This window comes from Bufo gargarizans, chromosome 3 (assembly GCF_014858855.1).
Source record: "Bufo gargarizans isolate SCDJY-AF-19 chromosome 3, ASM1485885v1, whole genome shotgun sequence".
Lineage (NCBI taxonomy): Eukaryota > Metazoa > Chordata > Amphibia > Anura > Bufonidae > Bufo > Bufo gargarizans.
This window is the reverse complement of record NC_058082.1, coordinates 194155227-194169113: the sequence shown is the minus strand read 5'-3', so window position 1 is coordinate 194169113 and position 13887 is coordinate 194155227. Positions and strand designations below refer to the sequence as shown.

General features: G+C 47.1%; 1 protein-coding gene across 5 annotated transcripts in view; it reads right to left on the bottom strand.

Moving 5' to 3' along the window:
- MCF2L (MCF.2 cell line derived transforming sequence like) overlaps positions 1 to 9426 on the bottom strand; it is a 315580-nt gene extending 306154 nt beyond the window's left edge. For all 5 annotated transcript variants that reach the window (XM_044284023.1, XM_044284027.1, XM_044284026.1 and 2 more), the window contains exon 1: positions 9323 to 9426. The gene's annotated coding sequence lies outside the window, so the exon portion shown is untranslated. The remainder of the gene's footprint in view (positions 1 to 9322) is intronic.
- Between the last annotated feature and the right edge of the window lie 4461 nt (positions 9427 to 13887).

Below are 13887 nucleotides of genomic sequence, written 5' to 3'. Positions count from 1 at the left end.
TGCCTTGTGCTGAATTGCGCAGGGCAAGGGATTTTTTTAGCAGATCCGGTGATGTCACTGGCACTAATGAGCGGGCTTTAGCGCTGCCTCCGCACTGCTAGGTGGAATCCTCAGCCTAGCAGTGTAAAAATGTAAACAAAACAGCCCTTGCCCTGTGCAACATAGTGCTGGGCAAGGAAGGGCATTGAAGCATGCCTGGGTGAAGAAGGGGGTACGTCTGGGTTCACCCCTGAACCCAGACTACCCCTTTAAATAAGGTGCAATTATGTGAATCAATCCCTCACAGAAGTGATCCAGTATCACCCTACATTAGTATACCTGCCAGAATCTGTTGTTTCAATGAAGCACTTAAAGCCTACTTATCTACACCACTATCCCGGATGGAACTGTGCAGACTTGAAACTTATGTCCTATTTCTTCCAAAACTATTACAATTTCACAGGTTACACAAAAAGTGGCTTGATGACTTTGGCATTCACCAGAAGCACCATTCTAGTCAATGCAATCAGGAAATTGCTGCTGTGGCATCGATAAGCATGCCCCACTGCGTCTGCAGAAGGATTTGGTAGGCAGTGAGGGGGGATCTGAATTCCCCGGCTGTGAACCAGCCTAACTGTAAGGGCTCACGCAGGGCCGGTGCAAGGATTTTTGCCAACACAAGCGAAGCTACATTTTGCCGCCCCCCCCCCCCCCCCCCGACGGCCCTGGCCCCATCCATGATCACATCATTACCCCCCGACGGCCCTGGCCACATCCATGTTTACATCATTACCCCCTATTGTGTCACATTTTACCCCCCCAGGCCTCATGGCACATCATTCCCCCCCCGGCCGATTCTTCCTGGCGGCCTGGCCCCATTCCCATGTCACATTCAGTGATATACTCACAGTACAGACATTTACATTGTCCCGCCGGCCCTCCCTCCAGGCTCCATCATGTCACCGTCACACAAACTAGCGCCAGAGCAGAGGCGCTCAGGCTTAGCATGGCATCAATATTAATGATTGTTGTCTTGTAATTAATTTTTTTAAACACGTCATTGATGCCGTGCTAAGCCTGAGCGCCTCTGCTCTGGCGCTAGTCAGTGTGTGCGCTAGGTAGCCTAGCGCTTTGCGCTCATGGGCGCTCATCTCATCATATTAAATTACTATTAAATCAAATGATCATATTAAATTAATTATTATAAAATAGCATTCAAAATTCTATTGGGACCTACCCTAACAAGTCCTGACCAGTCCTGACCACGTCTCCTGCTGTTGCTGGCTGCCAAAGTGCGTGTGCGTCTACGGTCTAACTCTGATCTGAATGACTGAATCAAATCAGATTCTGATCTAATCTTACTGGCGGGCTCGGCTGCCTGTGTCTGAATCAAACACAATCAGTCAGCTCGAGCCTCGCCTATGGTACCTGGGGCTGCCACTGCACTACCCGCCGCCGCTCTCACACACCAGTGACACCACAAGTCAGTCACGCCCCCTGTGCAGCCAGGTGACTTGAGGCAGCCTGAGCGGCGGGCTGAGCCTAATGAATCTGCCTATGCCCTATCTCACCTATCTTTGAAACTTTATTCTGTTGTGTACTACTACACTACTGTTGCCCTGACTACGACGGCCGGCACAGCCGGCTGGGGGCGGGCCGTAGGCAGGTCTGGTGGTATTCATAATCCAATGATCTGTTGCTCTGTTGCCCTGACTAAGAGTCCGACGAGCGCTGCGGCCACCAGCCAGCACACGCAGGGCGGGTTCAAGTAAGTGAAAAAAAAAAAAAAAAGAATCCATTCATTCTTCCGCCCTGCGCAGGGCGCGCCCTAAGGCAGCCGCTTGGTCTGCCTTATGGTAGCGCCGGCCCTGGGCTCACGCACACGAACGTGTACGCACCGTGCTCGTGCTGCGGACCACAAATAGCATGAGCCCTGATTGTAAGCAAATTAGTAGTAATTAAAGTAAAAAAACTATTCAGAATTTAGAAAGTAGCTTGTTTAGGAAACTAAAGCACAAAAATACAGTAGAGTCACATTATTATCAACACTTTCGACAGTGTGTAGCTCATGACTGAAGTCACGTGTCATGCGCTGGCTTGGTGGGTATATAAGGTGTGTGATAGACTGTGCGCATTATTGCTGTTATGGATAAAAGGGGCCATTTATCAGAGTGCAATAAGGGGTGATTAATGGCTTTCAGGCCAAGGGTGGCGGTATTTCTGACACTGCTCAGTTTGTGAACTGTTTGTGTGCTTCTGTGGTGAAAGTGTATCATGAGTGGACAAATGCTATGGGCCCCCCAGAGCGTTTAGCTTGGGGGACACATGGGGGCAATGGCACCATTATTTTAGTCAGTTAGGGTGTGTATGGTCTTGTCCCCCCCGCTTTTTTATTTCAGAATTACCTCAGGATGAAGTTCGGTCCAGTTCCAGCTGGTTTGGACAGGATTTTCAAGGCGAATGAAGCTCTGCAGCTGATTGGCTGACGCTGTTGCTGTGGGAGAATATCGGGCTTTGATTTGTTGTCCTATTTTCGGCGGGAAGGAATTCTACTTTAAAATCAGGTGCTTGGCAGCATTCTGGGTCAGTCTGAAGAGGACCGGATCGTCGCCCGCCCTCCCTCCCTATTTTATGCTTCTTATCTGTCACTTGCTTTATTAGAGGGGCTGTATCACTCAGTGTTTCTGAGTGGATTCCGGTACTTATCTAATGGTTTGATGGTTCGTTAAAAATGTATGATGGTGGTTTTTAATTATTTATTCTGGTGTTACCCTTAATAAAGCATTGTGGCCATTTTATTCCAAAGAAGTTGTCTTGTGTTTATTTTAGTAATAAGTTATAGCAGGGTTGAGGGTGTCTTTTGCCTCCATGGCTCCACTAGGTAAAACAGACGTGGAAATTGCAGAGCACTATGTGCCACTGATGTGAGAGGTGACCGTCGCCTACGAAGGTGCATGAGGGCGGGCAAATGCTACAGTGGAGCAGCTCACTGTCAAAGTGACCCAGGGGGCTACCAGACATGTCTGAAACAACAGTTCAGTGAACCCTACTGTGTATGGGGCCCAGAAGTAGAAAGATAGTCATTGCACCTCTGCTAATTAAAGGGATTTGAGTAATGGGTTTGTGAGATAATTATATGGCACTTACTAATATAGCTTGTGTTGAAATTCTGCACCATTTTCTATATTTTATCAGGTATGCACCCTGTTTATAAAGTCTGTCCACAGAGGTCCTGTCCATAAGATGGCGGCTGATGGACAGTCATGTGACCAGGCAAATCACCTCCAATGTGATGTCTCCTCCATTCAAACTCACTGTACCTGCCATCTGTACTTCACTGCTGGGAATTTAGTGCAGATGCAGTGTATTAGAATGGAGGTGATTTGCCTGGTCACGTGACCCTCCATCAGCAGCCATTGTATGGACAGGACTTCTATGTGGAAAACACTAACAACTTGGCCAACAAGGGGACATACCATATGAAATATAGAAAATGGTGCAGAATTTCAACAAAGGCTATATTAGTAAGTGCCTTATAGTCATCTTATATACACAAAGGTCAACAGTAACCAGAAAGTGGCCAACCTCTTTAAAGGGAACCTGTCGGCACCAAAATGGATCATAAATGCCAGCAGTACCTTAAAGGGGTTGTATCATCATGGACAATGGGGGCATATCGCTAGGATATGCCCCCATTGTCCACCACTAGGACCCGCACCTATATCGAGAACGGATCCCCGCCAGTGAAAGAGGGCGCACTGAGCATGCGCAGCCGCCCTCCATTATTTTCTATGGGGCCCGCGAAAATAGCCAAGCGTTGGCTCGGCTATTTCCATTGGCCACATGGAAATGAATGGGAGTGGGGGCTGCGCATGCGTGGAACGCTCCCATTCACTTCTATGGGGAGCTGGCTTGGTGGTGGCCGGACCGGAGTCCTCCAGCCACCACCTTGCGGGGCTCCGTTCTCGATCTATAAGACAATAGGGGCATATCCTAGCGATATGCCCCCATTGTCCATGATGAGACAACCTCTTTAAAGCTGTTAACATCAGGCTTCTAATGATGTTCTTGTGTAAGATATCTGAGCGGCGCATGATCGCTGTAAAACAACTTTTATTCCCCCGTACGCAAATGAGGCTTCCTTGCTTCGAGTCTAGGTAAGCACGCCCCCTAACCATCCCCTCTTTTGTTAGATTGACAGCCTGCAGCTCGGCCGGGATGGCATAAGTCTTGCGAATTCGCGCAGTGCGCCGCTGAAACCCGGCTAACTCCAGTAGCCAGAGACAGGATCGCGCCTTACCAAAGAGCGCACCGCGCATGCGTGAGACTTATGCGATCCCAGCCACACTGCAGGCTGTCAATCTAACAAAAGAGGGGACGGTTAGGGGGCGTGCTTACCCTGAGTCGAAGCAAGGAAGCTCACGCAAGATTTTATCTGTAGGGGAGTTTCTTAGGCAGAGCTGAGGAGCTTGACAAGTAAGATATGACTCATATATTAATTTGCATAAAAGGCGGGAAGTACAAAAATGCATAATACTTTATATAAATATTTAATTTGTCTGCAAATGAAATTAAAAGTGTAATTTATATGTTTAGGGTAACACAATGAACGTTTAGAAACGCTCACTGAGGGTAGCATAGTAGAGGTCACAGGTTCCCTTTAAAGGGCTTCTGTCACCCCACTAAAGTCTTTTTTTTTGGGGGGGGCTAGTTACATTCCTTATAGTGCGATATATGAAAATATAATGGTGTTACTTACTTTCATTCAGCCGTTTCTCATAAAAACTAAGTTTTATAATATGTAAATCAGGTCTCTACCAGCAAGTAGGGCGGCTACTTGCTGCTAGCCGCCGCAAAAAACCGCCCCCTCGTCGTGTTGATTGACAGGGCCAGCCGCGATCTCCTCCTCCGGCCGGCCCTGTCAGCATTTTAAAAATCACGCGCCTCTGTTCATTCGGCGCAGGCGCTCTGAGATGAGGAGGCTCGTCTCCTCAGAACTCCCTCAGTGCGCATGCGCCGATGACGTCTTCTCTTTCGGTGATGTCATCGGCGCATGCGCACTGAGGGAGTCATAATAATGTGACTCCACTAGGGATCGACCGATTATCGGATTTACCGATATTATCGGCCGATATTTAGGATTTTGAACACTATCGGTATCAGCATTTATTTTGCCAATATTCCGATAAAGTCCTGGGAACACAGATCGCGCTGCTGACAGCGCTCTCCGTGTTCCCTCAGCAGCAGCACAGGGGAGAAGGTGCAGTGTCTCCTCCCCCTGTGCTGCTGCTGCCGCTCCAGCCAATGGGAGGACAGGGGACAAGAGGAGGGGAGGAGCTATGGCCACTGCGCCACCAATGAAGCTTAATCTCACATTAATTCATATACAGGAGGCGGGAGCTGCAGGATCACATAGCCGGCTCCCGGCCTCTATGAGCTGTAGCTGCGATCTGCGGTAGTTAACTCCTCAGGTGCCGCGGATCGCAGCTACTGCTCATAGAGGTCGGGAGCCGGCTATGTGATCCTGCAGCCAGCTCCCGCCTCCTGTATATGAATAAATTAGAGATTAAGCTTCATTGGTGGCACAGTGCGCCCCCCCAAGCCCCCCAGTATCAGACATTGGTGGCGCAGTGCGCCCCCCCTCCCCCCCAATATTAGGCATTGGTGGCGCAGTGCGCCCCCCCTCCCCCCCAGTATTAAGCAGTGGTGCGCCTCCCCCCCACCCCAGTCGCAGTGCGCTCCCCACAGGATTCCCTCTCCCCTGCTCCTCCGATCGGAGCCCCACCAGTGTAATGCTGGGGCTCCGATCGGTTACCATGGCAGCCAGGACGCTATTGAAGCCCTGGTTGCCATGGTAAGCTCCATGCTGCTGTGTGCACAAAGCACAGAGCAGCAGGGACAGTGTGAGCTCCTATTCACCCTGATAGATCTCTATCAGGGTGAATAGGACAAGGGTTCTAGTCCCTAAGGGGGCTAAAAGTTAGTTTAAGAAAAAAAAAAAAGTAATAAAAATAAAAACACCAAAATATTAAATATAAATGAAAAAGAAAGATTTATAAAAAAAAAAAAAAAAATACACATTAACAATAAACATTAATTTTCAGCAGATTTGTGGGAATTTTTTATTTTTTTTTTCAAAAATGAAAATTCCCAGAATATCGGTATAAATTATCGGCTATCGGCCTGAAAGTTCACAAATTATCGGTATCGGCCCTAAAAAATCAATATCGGTCGATCCCTAGACTCCACTGTGTATCTTCCAGACTGAATCACATAATTTCTCCCCCTCCCTAAACCAACGCCATACTGTGACATATGTATAATGTCCTTATATCAGTTACATACTAATAGGGTTCTCCACAGTCCCTCCACCACAGCACTATCTGATTAATGAGGTTTATATAACCCTGACTCCCAGAAGCGGCAAGCATACTTGATAATACTCTCTAACAGGTGTGAATATTGTACTTTTTCACTTTGCAAACATTCCCCATGGGCGCAGCATCTTCTTAGCCGACTATGAAGGAATTACAAAATGGACAAAGTGTGAAAACTTAGTGACAGAAACAAATCATGTCATTTTGTCTACACGTGCTTACATCGGGTGCAGAGCTGCAGAGAGCATGATGAGCAGAAGAGCGTCAATCCTCCAACTCCTTGAAGGGTCTTGTGAGTGGTTCCTATTTTAATTAATAGGGGGATGTACACAAGGCTCTCTGGCATTATGTCAATACAAGGGCTCGTGCACACGGTGGTGGCCGTTCTTGCAGTCTGTAAATTGCGGATCCGCAAAACACGGATACCGGCCTTGTGAACGGAACGTTCTTCCATCTACAGAGCTGTCCTATCCTTGTCTGTAAAACAAACAAGTATAGAGCATGTTCTATTTTTTTGTGGGTGCCGCGGAACAGATATACAGATGTGGACAGCACACGGAGTGCTGTCCACATCTTTTGTGGCCCCATTGAAGTGAATGGATCAACATCCGACCCACAAAAAAATGTGGATCAGATGCGGACAAAAAACACGTTTGTGCGCATGAGCCCTAGTTCAGTAGATGCAAGGTCGGGCAGAGACGCACATTATTATAAATCATTCGAACGCTGTGCAGTTCTGTGAAAAGACCAGCATCCATAACGGGAAATCACGCTCCCACACTGGACACGCTCCTTTACAATGGGTCATTTTTCCTGAGACTGGCGTACCAGTGCGAAGCTCGGCAGGACTGAATTTTAGTGCAGCATGCAATGGTAACCTGGTGCACATCATTTACAAAATATAGCACAGCTACTATGCTATGTATGCCACTGTGTGCAAAAAGGTCAGAAGTCTTTGGTAAATCGAATAGTGCCTACTTCCCAATACTTTCCTGCATCTGCTACAACATGGGGGCATACTCTACGGCAGGCATGCTCAACCCGCGGCCCTCCACCTGTTACTACAACTCCCAGCATGCCTGAACACCCTACAGCAGGGCATTGTTGGAGTTTTACAACAACTGGAGGGCCGCAGGTTGAGCATGCCTGGTCTACAGTATGTCGAGAGGAAAGAAGGGTTCTTTACTGTAACTACTATGGAAGTCCCTGCCCTGGTAAACCCACTATGGGTACTGGCATTTTTTCGAAGTGTTTATGAGTTTTGCTTTTTTCTAGTGAAATAATTATTTAGTTGATATCTTTGTCCACTATAGAGAGATCTATGGGACCTGAAAAAACACTATACTAAGATCATGATGTGATTTTAAAAAAATGCACATTTAGGCTGGTTTCACACAGGCGTTGCGGATTGGGGCCGGACGCGTTCAGAGTGCGTTCAGTGAAACTCGCACTATTTTGCAAGCAAGTTCAGTCAGTTTTGGCTGCGATTGCGTTTAGTTGTTCAGTTTTTTCCACGCAGGTGCAATGCGTTTTGATGCGTTTTTCACGCGCGTGATAAAAAACGGAAGGTTTACAAACAACATCTCTTAGCAACCATCAGTGAAAAACGCATCGCACCCGCACTTGCTTGCGGATGCAATGCGTTTTTCACGCAGCCCCATTCACTTCTATGGGGCCTGTCCTGCGTTACAAACGCAGAATATAGAACATGCTGTGATTTCAAAGCATTGCAGAAGTGATGCGTGAAAAAAAATGCTCATGTACACAGCCCCATTGAAATGAATGGTGCCGGATTCAATGCGGGTGCTATGCGTTCACGTCACGCATGGCACCCGCGCGGAAATCACGCTCGTGTGAAAGGGACCTTAGGGTCCATTCACACGTCTGCAGTGTATTGCGGATCCACAATACACCCGGCTGGCACCCCCATAGAACTGCCTATTCTTGTCCGCAATTGCGGACAAGAATAGGACATGTTCTATTTTTTTGCTGAGCCGCGGCCCGGAAGTTTGGGGCCGTGCTCCGGAAATGCAGATGCGGAGAGCACATAGTTTCACACTGTTCCACACTGTTTCACAATTAACTGAGGAGCGCTGCCCCCCATTTTTTTGTTTTTAAAATTTCCCTCAGAATTCCATGCATCATCTGGAGCAGGGATGTCAAACTCGTGGCCCTCCAGCTGTTGCAAAACTACAACTCCCATCATGCCTGGGCATACTACAGCTATCAGGGAATGATGGGAGTTGTAGTTTTGCAACATCTGGAGGGCCATGAGTTTGATATTCAAGATCTGGAGCGAACAATTTTTTTGTTAGCAAAAATGCTGCAAAAAACGTATGTGACCATGTCGACATGCTGAGAAAGGAAAAATAGGAGGCAGCTTCTGCGTGAACATCCAACATTATTATTTTTTGGGCTCACAACTTGGGTCAAATCTTGCAGACAGAAAACTCAACGTAAATGCCTCTAAAATAGATCAAGAACGAGGTCTGGGTGCGTTGATTGTAACAATCTTACAAGTTATAATTACTGGGGAGGGGTCCCTGATCTATTTTGATTGTCTGACTGGAGTCAGGAAGATTTTTTTCCCCTTAAATTGGCTTGTACCTTATGGGAAAGGCTGAAATGGATGGAGGCATGGATTGCACGGTGGTCCGTTAATCTGGATTCTGCAGTCAGATCTGAGCAGACTAGCATCATACACATATTACTGATGGTCATTAGTACCTATGGTCAGGTCTATGGCCACCTTGCCTATCCCAGCATTGTATGGTCCCCCTGATGATGCCCAGTACAGGTGAGAGGGGCCCAGCCAGGACTGCAGGTGCAGACATGCCCTCTACAAGACTGGGGATAATAATGCGGACCCGTCTCTGTGCCAGCATCCCGTCCATACAACCTGTGCCCATGGCCCAGACCCTCCATGCCAAGTAGAAAAGTTTACAGTGTGCAGGTGCCGCACTCACCTCTCACAGGGAGCCCCTCAGCAGCAGCTCGTCCTCCGCTATCCTTCGCCTTCCCGAACAAACCTGCTCTGCTCCTGGCTGCACACGCCGGCTCTCTGCCCAGACTGCCCGGCCATACACAGGCTGGAGGTGTGGACGGGGGGACGGAGGAGGGGATGACAGACAGCACGGTCCTGGAGGCAGGATCCGCAGTGACCCGCGGGCGACACCTAGCGGCGGCAACTAGAACAGCCCCGGGAGCCGTGGGGAAGCGATACACGGAGCAGTGGGCTGCACCTCAGCAGGTGGAGCGTTCCCTCAGCAACACAAAATCCCCATATCAGGACGAAGGGAATGTGGCCCCTGAACCCTGCATTATGCCCACCAGCCTCCATCGCTTTATCTCTCCTGACTACATGTGGTGGGCTCCTGAAGAAGCTGGTACATTGTCATCTGTATACAGCCTCCCAATATATCATATAGGTAGAGCATGGAAGGGACGGTATTCCACCTGAAGAAAACCCTATGTACATTGAGAATTTTGGGCGCGGATTCCAATCTTAAAATGTGCCCCAATAACCCTATTGATTTTAATAGGGAATCTGCATGATAAACCATGCAGCACTTTATGTGCATTTTTGCAATGGATTGGCCATAGACCTTACAGGGAAATTTCCTGGTGGGCCGATACCCAGGGGGCCACTTAATCCCTCCTCTAGGCAGTCATCAAGGTACAAAAAGAGCTGATGCTCTAAGAGTTAATGTAGGAGCACCAGGGACAGCTTCATACTGTGGGGCAGCCGGACAGTATATTCTACTGGACTGTGGTATTTGGTTCTGCAGGGGCGGTACTTTGTTCTGCTCTAAGGTACTTCTGGCCCCGCCTACTTCTGTTGTCCCACCTTCTGTAAATTTGGACGCGCCTATAACACGGGGATACATTTATTTATTTTTCCAGGGCATTAAGTGCCCAGTCGGCCCCTGGTTTGTGCGACTATGGTGCAGATTTTCTCCTCACAAATGTGCACTGTGTGGATTATGTGTGTTTTTTCCATGCAGGTTTTCATATGGGAAAACCGCAGCGTAATACAGTACCCAGAGAGGGAATAATATTTGACAATTTAATCCCAAGAGGAACTGGACCTGTTGTGCAGATTTTAGCCTGGATTCACAAGTGACTGCCGATTTTGCTGCATTTCCACATCAAAAACAAAACGCAGAAAATGTCACCTTCAGTAGAAAGGGAGAAATTCACAGGAGAAATCTGCTGTATTAGGGGCGCCTTCATACGCGGCAGATTTTGTGGCAGAGAATTTAGCGACTGAAAATCAGTGACATTCACCTTAGGCCTCTTTCACACGACCGTATGGCTTTTTCAGTATTTTGTGGTCTGTTTTTCACGGATCCGTTGTTCCGTTTTTTGTTTCCGTTTTTCCGTATGGCATAAACAGTATACAGTAGATACATAGAAAAAATTGGGTTGGGTATAACATTTTTAATAGATGGTTCCGCAAAAACGTAATGGATACGGAAGACATACGGATGCATTTCCGTATGTGTTCTGTTTTTTTGTGGACCCATTGACTTGAATGGAGCCACGGAACGTGATTTGCGGGCAATAAAAAGGACATGTTCTATCTTTCAACGGAACGGAAATACGGAAACGGAATGCATTTGGTGTACATTCCGTTTTCTTTGCAGAACCATTAAAATGAATGGTTCCGTATACGAACCGTATACGGAAGGCAAAAAACGGTCCGTAAACGAAAGAGGCCTTAATGGGGCTTGTAGAAATCCATGTGCTTGCTTGCCCCATTCCGCTGCAATAGATTTTCAGTCGCAGAATTGATTCTGCCACAAAATCTGCCGCGTGTGAAGGCGTCCTAAATAAACATGCTGCAGACATCAGATCTGCACCGCCGCGCCTTTTCCGCTGCATTTTGTGAACACAGCGTGTAGATTAGAATTCAGAAAGCCTCATCCACTTTGCTGGTACTGTACAAAGCTGCAGATTTGCTGCACAAGAATCTGCAACGGCAAATCTACAGCTAATCTGTCACGTGTGAACCTGGCCTTAAAATCTGCAGCATGATGTTTGTGATTCCACCCCTTCTGCAGAGTTTCCCCACGGACTTCAATAGGGGTTTAAGGCCTCTTTCACACGGGCGAGTATTCCGCGCGGATGCGATGCGTGAGTTGAACGCATTGCACCCGCACTGAATCCCGACCCATTCATTTCTATGGAGCTGTTCACATGAGCGGTGATTTTCACGCATGACTTATGCGTTGCGCGAAAATCGCAGCATGCTCTATTTTGTTGTTTTTCACGTAACGCAGGCCCCATAGAAATGAATGGTGTGTGAAAATCGCAAGCAAGTGCGGATGCGGTGCGATTTTCACGCACAGTTGCTAGGAGACGATCGGGATGGAGACCTGATCAATATTATTTTCCCTTATAACAAGGTTATAAGGGAAAATAATAGCATTCTGAATACAGAATACATAGTACAATAGTGCTGGAGGGGTTAAAAAACCTCACCTTAATCCACTCGCGTAGCCGGCATCTCTCCTGTCTCTTTCTTTGCTGATTGCAGTCAAAGGACCTGTGGTGACGTCACTCCGGTCATCACATGGTCCGTCACATGATCTTTTACCATGGTGATAGATCATATGATGACCGGAGTGACGTCACCACAGGTCCTTTGACTGTAATCAGCAAAGAAAGAGACAGGAGAGATGTCGGCTACGCGAGCAAGTGGATTAAGGTGAGTTACTTTTTTTTTTTTTAACCCCTCCAGCCCTATTGTACTATACATTCTGTATTCAGAATGCTATTATTTTCCCTTATAACCATGTGATAAGGGAAAATAATACAATCTACAGAACACCGATCCCAAACCCGAACTTCTGTGAAGAAGTTCGGGTTTGGGTACCAAACATGCGCGATTTTTCTCACGCGAGTGCAAAACGCATTACAATGTTTTGCACTCACGCAGAAAAATTGCGCATGCTCCCGCAATGCACCCGCACCTTTTCCCGCAACGCCCGTGTAAAACCAGCCTAACAGAAAATCCACATGAAAATCCACAATAAAATATAAAAAAAATGCACCATGCTGATTTTCGGCACGCAAAGCTGCGCCATGTGCTGGTACCCTTCGGGTTCCTGCATACAGGTGCAGGCTTGCTAACAGAAAATCTGCTCAGATTTCTATGCGGTTTTCTGTACCAAAGCTACGTTTTAGTGCTCATGCACACGACCGTTGCTTTTTTGGTCCGCAGATCTGTAAAACACAGATACCGGCCGTGTGTGTTCTGCATTTTGCGGAACGGAAATTTCTGACCTCTATAGAACTGTCCTATCCTTATCTATAAAAGAATAGGACATGTTCTACTTTTTGTGGGGCCGCAGAACGGACATACGGATGCGGACATCACACGGGTATGCTGTCCGCATCTTTTGCGGCCCCATTGATGTGAATGCGCAGGTTTTTCCACACAAGAATTCACACAGAAAAAATGTGCATAGTCAGCAAGATGTAGAGGTTAACATACAGAAGATCTGCACCAATTTCTGTGCGTTTCTGCAACAAAGACACATAATACATAGACATAACTGCGTTTTTTGTGTGGAGTTGATGTGGTTTTGCTGCAGATTTTCCAGCGTTTGGATTTCTGTTCACTGTCACTTTGTAGTCCCATTAACTCGCAGGTCTCAGTGCGACCACATTCACCATCATTAGTTGTAATTTAGCAACAACCTTTCTACATTATAATCTTACCAAAGTCACCGGGTGACCTAGCCTAATTGTCAGCTAAGCCCTCACTGTAAGCCAAGTAACTCAATAATTACAGGGTTCATTTAAGCGTATTAGCGTTTTCTACTTTTTGCATGGGTCCAGCTTGGGATGTGCAATCTCAGGAAGGGGGGATGCGTCCGACGCAGGCATGGGATTCAGCCAGTTCCCACAGGTGATCCAGATCCGGTTGTTAAAATTACAGCAGTAGCTGGAGATGAGCGCTTCCATTCCATAGTTTAGCTCCTTAGGCTTTTTAAAAGTTGGGTGGTATGTGTGTGTAGTGTATATATGGTGTATTGTATGTGTACCATGTATATGGTGAATTTATGTGTGCTGCATATATATGGTGTATGTCTATGTAAACATGTGTCGTGACGCCCCGTGTTCGCCATTGAGTAGGGAACCTCTTGTTAAAAATTTGAGGGCTCTTTCTTCTCGGCTGGAGGTGGCAAGGGGGACTGACAGGGGACAAGCAGGCAGTGGAAGAAGAGGAATAGTGTTGATCGCGAATATTCTAATTGCAAATTTTTATTGCGAATATTGGCACTTCGAGAATATTCTAGATTCGTAATCGCGAATATTCTAGATTTGTTTTCATCAGTACCCATGATCCCTGCTTCTTGCTTGTGGGCCAATGAGAAGGCTGCAATAACTTTGACTTTAGGAGTAGTGTTGATTGCAAATTTTCGGATTGTCGATATTCGCAATCAAGAAAACAATGACTGGAGATCACGAATTTGCGAATATATGGCGAATATTGCCCCTGCTGCTCATCACTAGAGAGGAA